This window comes from Acinonyx jubatus, chromosome E4 (assembly GCF_027475565.1).
Source record: "Acinonyx jubatus isolate Ajub_Pintada_27869175 chromosome E4, VMU_Ajub_asm_v1.0, whole genome shotgun sequence".
Taxonomy (NCBI): Eukaryota; Metazoa; Chordata; class Mammalia; order Carnivora; family Felidae; genus Acinonyx; species Acinonyx jubatus.
The window spans coordinates 38,579,517-38,596,740 of record NC_069395.1 but is presented as its reverse complement, the minus strand read 5'-3'; the positions used below and the strand labels follow the sequence as shown (position 1 = coordinate 38,596,740).

Here is a 17,224-nt window from a genome sequence, read left to right as displayed (position 1 = left end):
TGAGAGGGAGGCTCAGTGCAAGAGGATGCCTGGGAAGCCCCTAACGAGTTGGCTGATGGAGACAGAAGATCCCTGGAAGGGGCTCATCAGCTCCACGCGCTGTAGGTCTTTTCTGGAAGGTGGAAAGTGAAAGCAAATCGGAAGAGCCCATCGGTCCTGGTCTGGAATTCCCAGAGTGCACAGGTCACCCAACAGGCGCAGGGTCCTGAGGTGTCGAGGATGATGCAGAGTTGGGACTTTCTCACTCACAGCTCAGATCAGGAACAGACAATGCCTTGGATCAGGAACAGAAAACTGGAAAGGACCAATCACCTCCAAGAATCTCAGGGCTGGATCAGAACTTGAGAAGTCATGGAACTCCCCCTTCTGCCCCCTCAAATCAGGACAACCTCCCCGCCTCAACTCCCTTCATTGATTGTTTCTATTATTTTAAAGGAAACATTCTACAACCTCCCTCTGTCAAGAAGTCCTCCCTGAGCTCTGGCCAAATACTCCTTGGGACACAAGGCCCCCAAAATATATTGACAAACTTCCTTGGGTAAAGAAAGAAATTCACACTCAATTTAAGAAACTATATACAAAACAGTGTTCTTATAAAACAGGTAAGTCGTGGGAGAGAAGTAAGTTGTAGGCAGAGAAGGGAAGATATGTTACCAAGAGGGGCTATTTTTAAAATGGAATTATTGCATGATTCTTTAACAGGAGTTATCATGGTATATGTAAGTGATTGTTTACAGAATAGCAGCCGCGTCATAGGAATTTTTCATAGGCAAATTGAAAGTTTAATTACCCATCGCCCACTGTGTATCTCTAAGTCAAAAAGAGGTATAAACTCATAGGTGTAGGCACTCCCCAGTCCGTCCGGCTGGACCGTGACCTACTGGAATCTTCACGTGACAGATAGGAGAGAGAACAGTGAGTCTAGTTAGGGAGGCCAGCAGTTGGAATCAGGATATCCAAAGAAAGGTCACGAATGAAGATACATGTTCAGGCCAGACATCAGAGTCAAAAACAGGTGTTATCATTATGCTTCCTGGAAGCGTTATCCAGAATAAAGCAGGACGCAGCCAGGGGCTGGTACACAGGAGGCAAGGTCCAACCTCTACAACCTAACAGGGAGCCAGGCCTCCAGAGCAAAGGGAGGGAGGCAGAAGACCAACGAGATACGCTACGTGCCATGTTTTGAGCACAACACTAATTCCAAATACCATCTATGTTCAGACTTGGTTCTCACTGGCTATGGATTTGCTGATGGCAGATGCCTGGTGGAGCAGTTTGAAGGGATCCATCGTGAAGGGATTTTACCATCAAGTAGCAAATAGTCTACACATAGACTGTAGGTGAGAAAGTATTTCGTTCAGTGCATTTTGGGCTTTGGGGTGAGACCTGTGTGTAGGTCAGTAATTAGGGACTCTCAACCCAAAGTTTTTATTAAGTTTTGTTGTGAATGGGATGGGATGGATGGGATGGGATGGGATGGGATGGGATGGGATGGAATGGGATGGGATGGGATGGGATGGGATGGAATGGAATGGGTGGTGTGGATGGCATGGCTTGGAACCAAATGCATTGTGTTTAGTAAGGCTGGACATTGTGGAAATTTGAGGTATGTGTGTGAGACACAGAGAGGCAGAAACTGAGACAGAGAAAAATAACGCGATAAAAAAAAAAGTAATTTCCACTATGGATCATGGTTTTAAAAAGTCGTTAATGTCACTGAACAAACAAACCCCTCTTATTTTACAGGTAAGTAAATTAAGGACCAGGAAGGGGAAGAGACCACAGGGGGATATCTAGTCTGAGTCCTTCTGCCATACCCACCTACAAAGACCAGGCTCTCCAGACAAAACAAAACAGGACATAGGACATATTTATTTTTATGAACACTCTTAATCGATATTAAATTCAATTATGTTTTTATTATACATTTAACAAACTGAGCTAATTGAAAAGAATAAAACCACACAAAAACAAGACCTTCTTGGAAAAACCACAGCTATATTGTTGCTAACTAGAGCCTATAACCTCTCATATGGTTACCATGGCTTTAGCCAGAAGCCTGTTTTACCCACAAAACAAAAACTAAATCTGCAATTTAGATATTGGGCCACTAGGTGCTGTGCCATAGAGACACATGAGGGACCACAGACCCCAGTGATTCCTCTTTTGGTAAAACAATAAAATTTGATATTTTAACTTAAATATAGGGGTGCCTGATGGCTCACTTGAGACTTTGGCTCTTGGTTTCAGCTCAGGTCAGGATCCCAGGGTCCTGGGATCAAGCCCCATGTCCGGCTCTGCACTGAGCATGGATCCTGCATAAAATTCTCTCTCTCTCTTTCCCTCTGCCTCTCTCACCTACTCTCTCTCTAAAAATAAAATAAATTAATAAGAATAAACTTAAGTATAACATAGTCCCCCCAAAGAGATAATTGTTCCAAAGCAACAAAAATTAAAACTAAAAAATCCTGGCAGAGAATTTAGTGTCTTTTTCTGACCCTGCAATTTTATCTGTTCACCCTAAATTTTAGTTTAATCTAAAGCCCTTATAGTTGGTTTATCCTCAGCTCTTAGGTTTTCTTGGCACGAAGCCCCTGAGCCACTCAGCTCCTGGAAGCTTAAAATAAAGCCATTTCTCTCTAGACTCTTCCAAGATCATAAAAGGAAAGAACTTTCTTTTTTCAAGTTCCCTGATCCCAGAGACTTACTTTTCACTCCCCGGAGCAGAAGGGATGGACAGAAGAGGCTTCGAGGTAACATGAAGCTAGACATGCCAATCACAGTCTTGCTCCCTGATCCTTTTTCACCTCTTCTTCTTGCATTCTCCCCCAACCCTCCGTTTTCCCCTACTTGGACTTCAACTGTTTTATACCCCCTCAACAAGTCACATTCAATTTCCAGCATGCTTCTTGGGATGCTGGTAGGCGGAAGGGAAGGAATTGCTACCCCCAGTTTATAGATGAGGAATTTAAATTCAGAAAGACGAAATGACTTTCCAGTGTCTCAAAATTCCAAGTCAGAGTCTGTTTCCACAAGACCAGTGTTCTTTCCATCATTGATTATGTTAGTCAGGATCCAGTGAGGAGACAAACCTGACACAGTGGAGAGAACAAGGAAAGTTTAATATAAAGAATTATTAATAGTAAGAGGTAATTAACCACTAAAGGATAGAAAGAATTCTGAAGAATAAAGGGGTTGGAGTACAGGGAGTAGTCACTACCTCTGGGGCAGAAACAGAGCAACTATGGAAGGAAACCTATGCCAGGGCTAAAGCCCAGACCTCACCGGGGTGTATGTGGCTGTGGCCCACGGGATGGTGGAAATGTTGGGGTGCTGCACGTTGGGGCTGGAAGGCAGAACACTATCTGCCCGGAAGCAAAGAGGGCACCAGTGAGACTCCCCAAGAAGCCATCTGCTATGATGCCAGTGAAACTCACTGGGTGAACACCACAGGATGACTGGCCACAGGGCAGGAGCAAGAAATACACCAGAACCAGAAGGAAGCCCCTACCTCCTGCTGTGCCATTTCAGCGCCCTCTACTGGCAAGGGTAATGTTGCACCAGCAGGCAAAGAAAAATGTTAACACTGCCCCACTCCAGCACCACAAAGCAGGGCAAAAAAGGGTGGATTTGGAACTGAGAGGCAATGACTCTATAACCAGGTACAGTTAGCACTCCAAATGGGAGTGGTGTTTGATGACTGGAAGCACATCTGTAATTTCTTTGAAAGGCAATTAGTAGGTGCAAATTGGAATTTGAGAATCATTTCTTTGGAACTTGAGAATCATGCCCAGGTAGTAATGGAAGGGAGTGTTTCCTTTTGCGTGATGGCACCATGAGGTGTCATAAAAGTTTAAAAACAAGTATGGCAATAATACCATATAATAATAATAATACCAATAATAATACCACTGAGGGAAGGTGGAGACAGTGATCAGGAAGGATGCACAGAGCAGCAAGAGAGTTCATGGGTGTTTGTTATATTATCCTAGCCCATACCTTTTTGAGTGCCTGAAATATTTTCTGGTAAAATACATGAATAAAATAACAAAGTAGAAATAAAATTTTGAAGATACAAGAGCCAAAGATTTGGATTGCTGCTTAGAACTGGTTAATTTTCTTTAACAGCTCTTTCTTAATGTCTTTTATTGTTTCTATTCCATGGATTTCTCCTTTAAAACTGTTTTTTCTCAATGTTCTGTCCTGACCTTTCTCTCCACTTACTCTCCCCCCCTTCTGTAGGATCTTAGCTAATTTTGGGACCTCCTTCTCTATGTGGATGATATCCAAACATTGTATCTCTCACCTGGATAGGGCCCCATTCACTCAACTTCTTTGACATCTCAGGAGGGGCCACACGTACCTGAAACTCCTCACGTACAGACTGAACTAAATATCTTTCCCCCCACCCCGATGCTTCTTTTGTCTCCTACCTTGGTAGCTGGATCACCATCCACCCAGTCACTCAAACAGAAAACCCAAGTCCTGTCCTTGATGCTTCCCTCATTCTCCAAATTCAACCACCAAGTTCTGTCAGGTGTACTTTTTAGGGTTTCTTAAATTGATTTGTTCTCTCTATTCCTGCTATGGATTTTCTGGTTGAGCCCGTCACCATCCCTCACCCAGGCCATGAGCACGTCTCCTCGTGTTCTGCTCACACGTAGCGTTCAGTGGAATCAGACAGAACCAAATTATGGGGCCGGATGGCCTGGAAACTCCCTGGGGCACCAGTTTATAGGACACCCTGAGATATCGTTCAAGCAGATCAAATATGTGGTGCCAGCTAACTCAGGTTTTTGTGAGCGACTGACATCATTGACGAAATATAAAATGGTCCCAACTGAGCCAACATAGATTTACGGTCCCCAGAAGAGCTGACCCAGCATCGCAGAGTATTTGTAATGGCCACAATGTGATCTGCTTGGTGAAGGTTAGGCCACACCATCAACCTGAGACCAGCCACATGGCAGGCATCTAAAGTCACCGTGTCTGTCTGCTGAAATTTCTAAACTCCCTTATTTTTTTATGGTATGGTGCTGATTAGCAAACAAGGGATTTATTTTATCTACATTTGAATGCTTTTATTAAGCCTCACAAGAAATTGTCAAGTTCAGAAAATGACACACCCCTACAAAAAGAGAGAGAGAGAGAGAAGAAAAAACTCAGGAAAGCAGGAACATGAAGGTAAAAAACAATGGTTTTTAATATTTTCAACAAGATTCTGACCACATTTGTGTGAGTGATTAATACCTTGAAGGTATATATAAGTGCAGTCAGAAGAAAACCTAATTCAAATATGTTAAATTGTTATGTTACTACATTCAGGGGGAAAGAACTAACCCACGGGGTACCTGGGTGGCTCAGTTGGTTCAGCGTCTGACTCTTGATTTCAGCTCAGGTCGGGATCTTACAGTTCATGAGATCAAGCCCCACATCAGGCTTTGCACTGAGAGCGCAAAGCCTGCCTGGGATTCTCTCTCTCCCTCTCTCTCCATCCCTCCCCCACTCTCTCTCTCAAAATAAATAAATAAACTTTAAAAAAAACTAACTCTTGATTTTGAACACAAAGAAATACAATTTTTATTAATAGAAAATTAATTTCTCTTTATCTTCTAAAAGTAAATATTAAACAGTTTTTTTAATAGTCCCTTGAAGGGGTGTCTGATTCCTCACCATCTGGGGCACTAATGACAGTCCCCCCCCACCCCCCACCCCAGAGTGTGCGGCCAGAGAAGTGGGGATAGAATCCAAAGTCCTCACCATTTCTGCAGGCCTTCATGACGCCTGCTCCCTGTGTCTCTGGCCTCTCCTCTCTCTCCTCCAGCCTCTAACTCTACTCCAGCTACACTGGACGCCTTCCAGTTCCTCCAATTTACCTCTGCTGGCCTCAGCACAAGGAGGGCCCTCTGCCTAGAACACCCTTCCCTGCACCCCAACCCCAGTATCCTGACCAGCTCCTACTTGTTTTTCAGGTCTCGGGTGACGACATTTCTCCTCTTCTTAAAAATGTCTCCAGTCCCTCAGTTTTAAGCGTCCAACTCTTGATTTTGGTTCAGGTCATGATCCCAGTCTCGTGGGATCGAGCCCAGCATCAGACGCCATGCTGAGCATGGAGCCTGCTTAAGGTTCTTTCTCTTCCTCTGCCCCTCTTCCCTGCTCACTCATGTACTCTCTCTCTCGCTCTCTCTAAAATAAACAAAATACATAAAAAAAATGTGTCTTCAGTCCCCCCACCAGAAGTCTCCATCAGGTGTCCCTACCAGGTGATCCCATCATGCCCTGCTGCTCTCTTATCACACTCACGTCCTTATCACCCAGACTTATGATTGTGGACAGGACAGTCGTATATATGTGTGAGCTCCGTAAGCTCCCTGAGGACTTCACAGTTGTATCCCCAGCCCCTAGCATAGTGCCTGGCATGTAGGAGATATTTAATAACTATTTATAGAATAAACAAATCAACTCATGAATTGCATCTCCTTACCATCAGAAAGTAGAAATGAGTCGAGATACTGTAGTCTACCCAGATGCTTTGAGTGGATGAAAACAATAAGCCAGAAGAAATGGCCAGGCGATGAAATGATGGGAAGAGTGACACCACATGTAAGTTACCATTGTCAGATTCTTCTACCCAAATTGACTTCCCTTCGACCCCAGAATACTGGGGTGGTAACCCCAGGCTACTCGGGTGCCATCCTCACCAGCAATCTATAGACATATTAAAAATGCTAACACTATTCACCCAAGCAAAGTGGAAACAGCCAGGTAAATCTGTCCTGTACAAATCACACAAGGTATTCCAAAGCCAAGTAGCAATGAATATTGGATTGGCCCTCCACTCATGCAGATAATTGCCAGTTAGTCCAGTTTGGGGTTTGTTTGCTTGTGTACTTTTAAATCCTGGCCACGGGACCCGGCCAGACTGGGTGGAGAGCGGGACCAGCAAGATAGGACAGGGCAGGACACAGACTACCACTGCTATGGTCCTGGACCAGCAGGGGAGGAGGGTGGAAGGACAGTGATGGCCACAGCAGCCCGCTGGGATGATCCCAGCAGCCCGCTGGGATCTCCTGGGTGGAGGACCTATGAGGAACTCATTCCATACCAAGTTCTCCCATTATTTCTCCTGACCCAGAGGGGGGAAAAAAAAAAACAGGGAGAAGTGGCTAATAGCCATTCCATCCGGGTACTAGAAGCTCACACCAAGAAGCAATAAGAATTTGAATAACAAGAACATTGTCCTCAGAGGAAAAAGAAGAAAGGGAAAAAAGTTACCCACCCACCCGTGTATGCCAAGTCACAAAATTTAATTAGGAAGATAAGAATTGGGGGGGAGATTGGGTTGATGTTCCTTTTTTTTTCCCCCTAGTTATGAGCCCAGGGAAAGGAGCGAGAGACATAATTTAAGCACAAAATTAACATCTTCTAATAATCTTAGACAAAACCCGACTCTGTTTTGCTTTGGTTTGTAAATTAGCTCATGATTAAAGTGTCTCTTCAGCCCTACGCCATTGTCTACCCAGGCCTGTTTGCTGAATGCCGCCCTGACCTGAACGCCCTTCTAGCTCAAGTACAAGGTTTGAGAGCGAGAGGGAACAATTATTATAAAGTGAAGTACTCGCAGTTTTGCTGCAAAATCAATGAACTTTTCAAGTGATTTTTATCATATTTTGCAGCTGTTCTGTTGGCTTCTGAGTGGTTATCACACCGTCAGCCCCGGTGTTTTCAAAAAGCCTTGTTCATCTGGAAGCCTCCCCTTCTCCTTGAGGAGCAGCTGGCACTGCCCTGGCTGAAGAGCTGGGCTGCTAGAGAGCGGATTCCAGAAGCTGGCGTGAGTGAAGGGCAGCATTCTGGTCGGGGCTCCGGCACCTCTTACTTTGCCTCCTGTTTGGCAATTCTGGGCCTGGGCTATCATCCTAGCTCAGGTTTACCTGCTTTACCTTAGAGAGAAACCCCAGGAAGGCCTCTGTCTTGCATCTTCCAACATCACAAGCTGATGGGGACAGAAAGTACTTTAGAAATCTCCAGATTCACCAAGATGACTAGAAAAACAGGCCCTGAGGATACAAAGTCAGGGTAGACCCAGGGGTCACGCAGAGCTCTCCCATGCCTCACTTATGGGAGCCCAAGAGGGAGCCCAGGAGAGAGTAGGGCAGCTGAAGTCAGCAGTGACGGAGGAGAAGGGGAGGAGACAGGAACATCCCTGCTCTGTGCGATCCTCCTGTCAAATGGCTTGTACATTAGACCATGGCCTTCAGGCATACATTGAGCCTGAGGACACTAAGGAAGCAAAATTCAACAGGTGTCTCTGCTTAAAAGATATCTGGTTCATTTTTTCATATTCACCGAGAATCCAGGTGACCCACATAAAATATTGAAGCTTCAATGTACAGGTTTACTTAAAATGACTCTAAAATGGGCCTATTTCATAATGCTAAATAACACTATATTTAGTTGTGGTACTGAATTAGTGAGAAACCCAAAACTATGCCCACTGTCCTCTCCTCCCTCTTTGTCCTGAATTCAGCAGACTATCACGCCTATAGGAGAATCAGAACTGGCACTTAGATTTGACCTCAGGGAGGGAGGTTCTTTTGAACGTGGAATAGGTGAGTATTTTCTCCAGTAAGCTTGCCCTAGATAACCTAATGGTTATGATCAACAATCAGTTAAGCAGTGAATTGTTCTGAAGCATCTTCTGTGTGTTCAGCACGGGGATAAGTTCTCTGAGTTCCATAAAATAAAGATAAAATTTAATTCCTTACTGCAAAAGATAATTGATAAGGGCTAAACTCTATGGCATGTACTCGAAGATGGACCTCAATTGGTCTCTCAGGATGGGTCAAATTTAGGTAAGTGGAGAGAGGAAAGAACACAATAGGGGATCAGTCTAAGAAAAGGTGGGGGTGGTGTAGGCGACACTAAGAAGTCCCACTTGGATTATTTTCAAGAAGTACCTGAATTAGGTAGAGCTCCCCATGGTGCTAATTTGGGGGCTGAATCAAGAAAAGAATTTATTGGGGCACCTGAGTGGCTCAGTTGGTAGAGCATCTGACTTCGGCTCAGGTCATGACCTCACGATTCGTGGGTTCAAGCCCCATGTCAGGCTCTGTGCTGATGGCTCAGAGTCTGGAGCCTGCCTCAGATTCTGTGTCTCTCTCTCTCTCTGTCCCTCTGTTCATGGTCTGTCTCTCTCTGAAAGCAAATAAGTATAACATTAAAGAAAAAGTTTAAAAAGAAAAAGAAAAGAAAGGAGTTTATTATGGTTATCCCCAAATAACTATCTACAAGCTCAGTTATTTCTACTGTCTTTTCACCTGCTAGCTTTGAGAAAAACCAATGATAAATAAGGAATCTCTTACCAAGAACTGGTTGCTGGTTGAGGGAAAAAGTTGGCCACAATAATAATAAACATGCATTGAGTTCTTTCTACATTCCAGGTGCCATACTAAGCACTTAACTTTATTTCATTTAATCCTGATGACCATCCCATTAGGTGGGTATGATTATTAGCTCCATTTTACGAAAGAGCTGAGTCACAAAGAGGTTAAGTTTGCCCAAGGTCACACAGCTAGTAGGTGACAGAGCGGAATTTCGAGTCAGCTGAGGCTTGGAAATCATGCTTTTACACCATGGCCTTTGAGGTGATCATGCTATGCTGGTTGCAAGCATGTCGCCTTTGGCAAAATAAGAGTTGGACAAAAGAAATGTCTTTTCCAAGACCTCAAGTCAATCAATATTCCATTTGCTCAACCAGCATGAACATGGGCATCTACACTCTGCTGAGCACTAGATGGCAAGGAATCCCAGTGACCCAGAAAAGGAGAGCAAGAGAGACAGACTAACTGACCCCTCAGGGCTTTGGGGGTTAGAGTTGGCTCCCTGGAGGGGATGAATCAATGTAGGCCTTGAAATCTGAATAAGATATGGAAGAGAAGTGAGAAGAGAGCCTTGAACAAAGGAGAACACAGCACGAGCTATGATTTGGAAGTCAGAATATGCACATCATTTTCAAAGGTCACTGGATAGAATGATCTGGCTAAAGTAGAGTAATAGGAAGTAATTAAAAAATTGGAATTAAAATTTAATAATAAATAAAACAGGAAGTAACAAAAAATAACAAAGAATGTTAAAAAGGTAAAGTCAGGCCAAATATAGCAAGTGTGCATGTTCAACTAAAGCAGAGATGTTATTTTGTAGACCTTGAGAGGCCACTGGAGGAGTTGAGCCTCTGTTTCAAATAGATTGCTCGGAAGACATTTGGGAAGAGCATCTGAGGTTGTAAGAGTCTGGACCATGGTTGTGGCAGCGCCAGTGGAAAGGGCAGGTTAAATGTAGAAGATATTAACAAAGAACGAGGGATGATGGGTTGAAAAATTACAAGGAGGAAGGTACAGTCAATAAATTCTAGTTTCTATCAGAAACAAAGATATCAGAAGAGGTCCTTGGAGGGGAAGGGATAGAAAACAAAGAGGTTGGTTTTAGCATTTAGTGGAACACATGTAGGGTGACCACACAATGTATTGTCAAAACTGAAACACTTTTGAGAGTGAAAGGGGAGGGGGCCACTGTTAATAATTACCCCACAATAAAACATGTAACTGGGACCATGGAGGCAAACCAGGACACATGGCCACTCTAGACTAGGTGAGGGTGGAAATGTTCCGGAGGTAGTCGGCTATGCCAGCCTGAAGCGCTGGGGGAAGACAAGACTATGGGATGTTGTCTCTGCTAGCTGCTGAGAAGCACAGTGTGAAGCTGTGAGAGAGGGTCACTCTCTAAAACATCCAATTCTGTACAGAATAGGGATCCAAGGACTGAGATTTGGTGGGTAGCTGCAGAGGGGAGAAAAGCGGTCAGGAGAAGACCAAGAAAGCGTTAGAGAGCTTGTGGTCAGAAAAGTAGGAAGAGAGCCAGTGGGGCGCCATTTTCATTTGGGGACCTTCCCTTTACCATACACACCAACATACACATGCACATGCTCCTTGCCTGAAGTAGGTGTATCCCTCACCCTCCAGGTTATAGAGAGAACCATCCTTGGACATTAACTCCTGGCCTCCCAGAAACCACATGCAATGTTTACACATGGCTTCCATAGCCCCACGTCCTTCATGCCTCCAACCCTTCAGATGCTACTACTTCTGCTCAGAATGTCCATTCCCCCCTCCTCTTTCCCTACCCCAACCTCTGCCCCAGGCTAACTCTTACTCCTCTTTCAAGATTCGACTAAGCTTTCACCTCCTTTGGGAAGTCTCTTCTGCATTTTTCAGTGAAGCTGAATGTCCCAATCTGGGTCAAATAGCATGCTGGGTTTGTACTCTGCTGGTCCTGCCACACGGCATTGCAATTGCCTGCTCTCTGGACTCTTTTCATTCCCAGACGGAAAGTTTTTAGAGGGTGGAGATGGTGTGTCTCATCTCTCTTACCAATCATTCCTGCACACTGCTGGGGACAGTGATGGTGTTCAGTGAATGTTTGATGAATGAGTCCACGGATCAATGGATCGACAAATGGTCCTAGACAAAAGCTTAATGTTTCTTCACTTACCAAGGTCACTAAATAAGCCTGGTAACTAAAGACTGAAATCTGCCTATTTTTCCCTCTCTTGTCTTTTATCTGATGATTACAAAGAAATTAGAAATGGTCCTGGGTTCCTGCCATAAGTAGATTAGAAAAGGAGACATAGGGGCGCCTGGGTGGCGCAGTCGGTTAAGCGCCCGACTTCAGCCAGGTCACGATCTCGCGGTCCGTGAGTTCGAGCCCCAAGTCAGGCTCTGGGCTGATGGCTCGGAGCCTGGAGCCTGTTTCCGATTCTGTGTCTCCCTCTCTCTCTGCTCCTCCCCCGTTCATGCTCTGTCTCTCTCTGTCCCAAAAATAAATAAACGTTGACAAAAAAAATTTAAAAAAAAGAAAAGGAGACATAAGTAGATGCCCAGTCTTCGGATGGAAAGAACAGGAACGCCAATGGCTCCAAGGGTTAAGGAGACTAACTCCCGTTTTCCATCCAAATTTTGGGCAGTGAAGGAGGGATACATCTCCAAGGGAGGGGAGAGCAAGGGAATGGGTGCCATGTGCACAAAAATCAGGTTCTACGTAAAGCCTGGAACCATTTTGGAAGAGCAGGGTGGAGAGCAGTCTCTGATAGAATTCACCACTGCCCACAGAATACTCTTCTGAGAGCTAGCAATGGCACCACAGGCAGAATCCAACACAGCTTTAAGGGCAGACAACCCTGGTTAACACTCAGAGAAGCCCAAGCAGGCCCTTACCCAGTAGGTGCAGCCTCCAGGCTGTGATGGGGTATGAGGCAAACACTGATCATACAGGTAGGGAATGCAGCCACCAGGTGCAAGAGCCACAGAAGCCAAGAGGAATTTGGACAATGAGCAGAGGCCAACTTAGTAATTCCTAAATTGTGGACTAAATTGTGTCCCCTCAAAATCCATATGTTGAAGCCCTAAGCCCAATGTGACTGCATTTGGAGATATGGCCTTTAATAAGGTAATGAAGGTTAAATGAGGCCCTAATATGGGGACCTAATCCAACAGGCCTGGTGTCCATATAAGAAGAAGAGACAAGAGGAATGTGTATGTACAGAGGAGCGGCCATGAGGAAACACAGCCAGAGGGCAGCCATCTACAAGCCCAAGAGAGGGGCCTCAGGAGAAACCAACCCTACCAACACCTTGATCTTGGACTTCCAGCCTCCAGAACTGTGAGAATAAATTTCTGTTGTCTAAGCTACTCAGTCTGTGCTATTAAGTTTGGGCAGCCCTAGAAAACTAATACAGCAATATATTGGGATTTTGTGAGGAATGATGCAATATGTCTCTAAGTGACTACTGGCCTGTCACGTTGGGGGCTAGAACCTAAAACAACTTCACTGGAAGCTATGGCAGAGCCAGAGTCAAGGCCTCCATTTCCTTGCAGAAATTCTGGCCCTAAGGCTGATTTAAAAGTTTCAAGCCACACAAGAAAGATCCTGTGAGGAGAGCCTCACAGAAAGAGAAGATGACAAATTACAAAGGACATCTGTGATGGTTTATATAAGGAAACTGCTTCCAATACCATCCAATCACCAAGACTTCCCGAGTTGAGGCCACTGGGATTTCTATAGGGAGCCTTAGCCCAAAACACAGCAGCAATGAACCCTGGGGGTCAGGGACAAAAAATCAATACACGCACTGCCTTTGAAAACTCAAGATGTTCTATAAAAGCTTTGAGCAAGGACAAGAAAAAATAGAGTTCCTTTGGGTCTAGAGATTTTTTTTTCCTTTTTTTTTTTTTTTAACAGATTGCCTGTCTGCTCCAAGAGATGGAGATTGAAAAGTCGTATTCTCTGTGTGAAGGATCAGAGAAAACCTTGAAAATCCCAGTATCCTAGAGGATTCACAAAGGGTCTCAAGAAGAAGCAGGACTGTGTGGGACTCGTGTTCTGGCCTATGTGGATGTCAGGGCGGCCCAAGGCTCCCCACCGGTGCTGGGACAGTGTCTTTGAAGTGAGCAGAGCTGCCTTATTATGAAGACCCACCCAGGCCTGAGGCTCTGTCTCTGGATACAGCAATGGGGGGGGGGGGGATAAAATAAAAATAAAATAAGGTCTACACTTCTAGGGGTTTTTGGCCTCATTGCAGAAGGTTCAAACGACCATGTGCCTAGGAACCATCAGGGGGTTTGTTTAAAAACACAGATCCCCAGTATCTACCCCAGAGACTTTGCTTCAGCAACCAAGGGGAGTGTTTCTCACGCGGGTAAAGGGCCAGTTTTTATTTATCTTCATTCCATCATAGATACGTTTGTAAAACACAATACAAATGAATTTATAGAAAAATTCTATAACATATAATACAATCCCCAGGGGTGATGATGATGATGATGATGATGATTAGAGTCAATGAATGTGAAATCAATCTGTCAAATTGGTACAAAACTTTCTAAGTGCTAGTTCTCAGTTTCTGTTCTTATCTTGCCAAGGGCTGGTCATAAACAGTCTACGAACCAGCAGGCAGAGTCGGCAAATTGGATTCAGAGTTTGTTCTGGAACGGGGTCCATTATCCACATGCCACCCTCTCTATACCTAGCCACAGTAATTAGGATGCAATTATTCAGGAACTAAATTCAGAGAGACATTCCTCTAAAGCTACACTGGCCAATACAGTAGCCACTAGTCACATGAGGCTCTGGGCCCTTGAAAGGTGTCCAGTCCAAACGGAGATGTCCTGTGAACAAAACACAGAGAGCTGGATTTCAAAGTCTTAGTGTGAAAAAAAAAAAAATAAGGTAAAATGTCTAATTCAGGGGCGCCTGGGTGGCTCAGTCGGTTGGGTGTCCGACCCTTGATTTCGGCTCAGGTCACAATCTCACGGTTCGTGAGTTTGAGCCCTGCGTGGGGCTCCACGCAGATGGAGTGGAGCCTGCTTGGGATTCCGTCTCCCTCTCTCCCTCTCGCTCTGCGCCCCTTCCCTGCTCGCTCTCTATCTCTCTCTTTCAAAAATAAATAAATAAACATTAAAAAGCATCCTTAAAAAGGAAAAAAATAAATCTCTAGTTCATAATTTTTATGTTGATTGCATTTAGAAATATTTTGGATAGTAGTATCTGTTTCTTTTTTTAATATGGCTACTAGAATATCTTAAATTATATGCGAGGCTCACATCATATGTGTGTTGGGCAGCCGTGTTCATAAGGAGTTTGTTCTCATTCAGGCATTCGTTTCTTCGCATATATTGCGCATTTACTCTGAGCTCTGGGTAAACCAGACATATGCTTGCCCTCCAGGAGCTTACTGATCGGGGCACTCTTCTGTGTGAGTCCCCACAGGGAGCACCCCGCTCTCAGAACAATCACCTTATATGTGAGGTATCAGAGTAGCAAATACCTTGGAAGGAAGCACAAGGCCTTATTGAATCAGCAGACCAAAACTAAGTAGAAAATAAAAATAATAGCAGCAGTAATAATAGCAATAATGGATAAATGCTTACCATGTGCCGAGTTCTATGTTCAGCACTTTGCATGCATTTTTTAATATAATCCTCATAGCTCCCCTAGGACAGAGTGTGATGATCAGTTCTATGGGTCAATTTGGCAAGGCTATTGTACTCAGCTACTTAATCGAGCACTAATCAAGGCTGCTGTGAAGGCATTTTGTAGATATGGCTAGCATCTACAGTGGACTTTAAGTGAAGAAAATTACCATTGAAATGTGGGTGGGTCTCATCCAATCAGTTGAAGGCGTCAAGAGTAAAAACTGTTTCCCAAAGAAGATTTTGCCTCAAGACTAGAGCAGCAACCCCTGCCTGAGTTTTCAGCTTGCTGACCTGCCCTACAAATTGTTTAGACTTGCCAGCTCTCACAACTTTGTCAGCCAATTACTTAAAATAGTCAACCAATTTAATTTATTTTAAATGCTTGGGCTGGGGTGCTCAACTGGTGAAGCATCCTACTCTTGATTTCATCTGAGGTCGTGATCTCAAGGTTTGTGGGATCGAACCCCATGTCGGGCTCTTCACTGTGAGTGCAGATTCTCTTGGGAGATTGGGATGCTTTCTCTCCCCCTCTCTGCCCCCTCCCCCACTCGGACACGCTCACAAGCTCGCGCGCTCTCAAAATAAATAAGCAAACTTTTTAAAGATAAAGTAAATAAATTATTTTAAATTCCTTAAAACAAATTGTGTCATCCAGTTCCTGAAAATAAATATATATCTCTGATTGGGTGTATTTCTCGGCATCCTAAGTAATACAGGGAGGCGTTTGGGGTTTTGGTTTTGTTTCGTTTTTCCATTTTGTAGAGGAGATTAGCGAATTGCCTGAATATCTCACAGTCAGGATGTGGCCAAGTGAGGCTCCAGGACCGGTCTGTCTGATGGGAACCCCATGTTTTTATCTGCCCTGTTTGTGTGCTCCCAAAGAGTCATAAGAGTCACTAGCAAGGACTGAACCAATGATGACGGTCCATTGAAGCTTTCCCAGACTGCAATGGGATACAGTGCTGCTCGTGGCCCTGGCAGGGCATCCCGCTGCACAGGAGGGTGTCTGCTACGGGTTAGGGGGCATCGTGTCATTCCAGAGACTCAGCCTCAGTGCCTGAACCAGAGCGGGGCAGAGGACAGAAACCCTTACAGGAGCCAGTGAGAAGCTCCCCGTCCTGGGGTGGCAGCAGCAGTTGCAAGCACCTGATCTGGAAGGAGGGTCCAGACATGTCACCATGCCCAGGAAGCCAGGAGGCCACCCAGAGTACAGAAAATGATGGATCACAAGTTTCACCACCTCCATCCTGAACCGAGAAGGGGTGCTGGGGGAGACTAGAGTTGATGCCGTTCATCTGACGGGCCTGAGCTACAGAATAAGAGAGTTATCAATAGTTTGAGCCTTGACTGTCCTCAGGATTTGTGTGTTCTACAGAAATACTTGGCCCATCCTTAAAAAAAAATTTTTTTAAGTTTATTTATTTATTTTGAGAGAGACAGAAACAGTACAAGTGTGAGGAGGGGCAGAGAGAGAGGAAAAGAGAGAGACTCCTGAACAGGTTCTGCATTGGCAGTGCAGAGCCTGATGCGGGACTTGAACCCATGAAACCGCAAGATCATGACTTGAGTCAAAACCCAGAGTCAGACGCTTAACCAATTAAGCCACCGGGGCACCCCCATCCTTACAAACTTCTATTTTTCCAATTGTCCGCTAAGGTCCTTCAGACCTAACACAGTGTTTGACACACAGTAGGGGCTCAATAAATGTACATCAAAGGATGGGCCAAGGAGTGGATGAAAGAATGAAGAGGCTATACAAATGACCAATATTATATACAGAACATGTAAGGATAAAAGACAATCACCCCGTGTATTGTCCAGGATCCATATACTTTCATTCAAATAACTCCAGAAAGAAAATAAAGGAGGGAGAAAGGGAGATTGGGGTGTGGGCGAAGGCCTGCCTGGATCCACGGAAGCAAGTAAATCGCTCGCAGGCTCCCTTGGCAGCCGTGAAGACCCATACGGGGGAGACAGGAGGAACGGCGGTGGCTGGAAGCTGGGGTGGAAAGTCGTGCGGACTCTTGAAGCCCAGGCTCCAAAGTTTGGACTGGTGCTCATTTCCACAGCACGATCCTCTCCAGAAGGCTCCAAGAGGCAGCACGGTCTGGGAGATAAAGCTCAGGTTTGGAAGCAGAAGACCTGGACCGCGTCTGTGGCACCACCACTGACTCACCCTCTGCCCGCCAAGGTTGGGA

At 44.9% G+C, this 17,224-nt stretch overlaps 1 long non-coding RNA gene across 1 annotated transcript; it reads left to right on the top strand.

Annotated features, from left to right (window-relative positions):
* The first annotated feature begins 1,165 nt into the window (after positions 1 to 1,165).
* On the top strand, positions 1,166 to 12,708 carry LOC128312926 (uncharacterized). Its single transcript, XR_008292883.1, has 4 exons — positions 1,166 to 1,340; positions 6,491 to 6,603; positions 7,677 to 7,831; positions 12,549 to 12,708. It is a non-coding gene; the product is annotated as an uncharacterized LOC128312926 (long non-coding RNA).
* Positions 12,709 to 17,224: the final 4,516 nt, after the last annotated feature.